General features: G+C 40.3%; 1 protein-coding gene across 4 annotated transcripts in view; it reads left to right on the top strand.

Moving 5' to 3' along the window:
- ANXA3 (annexin A3) overlaps nt 1-2,221 on the top strand; it is a 91,271-nt gene that overhangs the window by 59,055 nt on the left and 29,995 nt on the right. The window lies entirely within an intron of this gene.

Genomic DNA, 2,221 nt, shown 5'->3' with positions numbered 1-2,221 from the left:
AAAGACGTCACCATCTAGTACATGGCATTACTTTTGGGGAAAGTTCTTTCACCAGGCTACCTCATAGGCTTCTGGCCACGCATCATCAAATGCCAGCCCTGTTCCAGTTGACTGCAGAAAGAATTATGGTGTCATGTAATGTGAAATGGTAACTGATCCATAAGAAATCAGTCAAAGGAAATTGTCAACTTGGCTCTCATAAAGGGACCAGGCATCTTGCATGACTTGCCCAATACAATGATACAATGGAGTCCAAATGAATGAAGAGCTGAATTCTAAAATGTTCTTACTGTTCGAAGCGAATGGTTTCTGAAAGAACACTGAATCAGGGATCAAGAACTTGAAGTTAAGGTTCAGGTTCCTGCAGCTCTCTCTCATTTCATGATCTAGACTTGGTCGTGCTACAAAATGCAAAAAGTAGCTGTCAGCTTCGATGGAAGTAATTCTTTTTTAAAGTTTTAACTGCCTTGCCATTATGTCGAGAAAAGGACAGAGTGGGGAGGCTGCATGAGATGCCTATAAAGTCTCAGCTAGTTACTTCTAAGATTATTTTTTTAAAAACTCTTCCTAAATTCTAATAAATGGGAACTACATTACTGGACTTAATGTTTTTCAATCAAAATAATTTTCTAACTTGAGTAAAGGATAGATTTAACAATATTAATATTCTTAGGTGTAATGATGCCGGCTAAAACGTATATAAATAAACCATATTTACAGTGGATTTTGTTTATTTAACTATATTGGAAAATTACCAGTTTCCTTAAAAAAGGATGTATTAAAATCATGTTGGATGATCAACCTCAATACAATTTTTATTATACAAGTTCATATCACTTTCTGCAATTGTCTTTCATTGAATTAAAAGGACTTGCATTCACATGACTCAATTAGAGAGTCCTTGAGAAGGATAGAGACAGAGTTCAATGGCCTCCTTATATTAGATATTCATTCTGGCCTCCAGTTGTATAATGGCTGCAATAGAGCCATTTCCCCAGGGATGGAGCAGGACAGAGATTTAAAATTGATGGACCCTAAATGCCACAGCTACATAAAAGGGATGCGGCTAATCAGTAGAAGCAAAGACAAAAAACAATTATCATTGAGTTGATTTTAATTCATGGTGACCACATCCATTTTAGAATAGCACTTCACTCCATAGAGCTTTTATGTCTGTGACCTTTAGAAACAGATTGCCAGATCTTTCTACTTACGTGCCCCTGGGTGGGTGCAAACCATCAGTCTTTCAGTTGGCAGCTAAGCACTTAACTGTTAGAACACCCAAGGACTCTGGACCCTAACTGTTGCTGTTAAGTGCCACAGAGTTGCTTCAGACCCTAACAGCCCTGTCTAAGACAGAAGGAAACACTGTCTGCTCTTGCTCCATCTTCACAATTGCTTTTATCTTTGAGCCATTGCATCCCTCTCATTGAGGATCTTCCTCTTTTTAACTCACCCTCTACTTTACCGAACAGGATGTCCTTCTCCAGAGACTAGTCTCTCTTGATAAACATCCCCAAAGTGCTTGTGACAACGTCTCGCCATCCTTTCTTCCAGGAGCATTCTGGCTATACTTCTTTTAGCAGAGTTTTATTTGTTCTCCTGGCAATCCATGACCCGTTAATAATCTGCCTCCAGCGTACTTCAAGGGCCTCGATCCTGCAGTCTTCCTTAACCGGTGTCTAGCTTTCCCACGCACATAAGCCATTGACAACACCGGGGCTTCGGTCAGGCACACCCTAATCCTCAAAGTGATGTCATTAAAGAGATCTTTATAGCAGATTTTCCCAATGAAATGTATCCTTCGTTTTTTAATTGCTATTGCTAGGGTTACTGATTACAGATCTAAGTAAAGTGAAACCATTGACAACTTCAGTACTTTCTCCACTTATCATGATGTTGTTTATTGGTCAAGTTGTGAGGTTTGGGTTCCTTTATACTGAGGTGGAATCCACACAGAAGGCCCTACTCTTTGATCTTCACCAGTAAATGTGTTGCGTCCTCTTCATTTTGAATAAGCGGACGGCGACTCTCCCTCAATGCCATCTAGTAGATTCGGACTCATTGTAACCTTCTAGAACAGGGTAGAACTGCCCCTGTTGTGCTTCCAAAGTCCCTGCTGTAACGCTTTATGGGAGTCAAAAGCATCTTCTTTCTCCCTTGGAGTAGCTGGTGGTTTTGAATTGCTGGCCTTGCCGTTAGCAGTCCAATGTGTAGCCAC

This window comes from Echinops telfairi, unplaced genomic scaffold (genome assembly GCF_000313985.2).
Source record: "Echinops telfairi isolate 266 unplaced genomic scaffold, ASM31398v2 ScPeMD7_7468;HRSCAF=8506_0, whole genome shotgun sequence".
Classification (NCBI taxonomy): domain Eukaryota; kingdom Metazoa; phylum Chordata; class Mammalia; order Afrosoricida; family Tenrecidae; genus Echinops; species Echinops telfairi.
The sequence above is the reverse complement of the archived record's forward strand: the minus strand, read 5'-3'. Positions and strand labels throughout refer to the sequence as shown.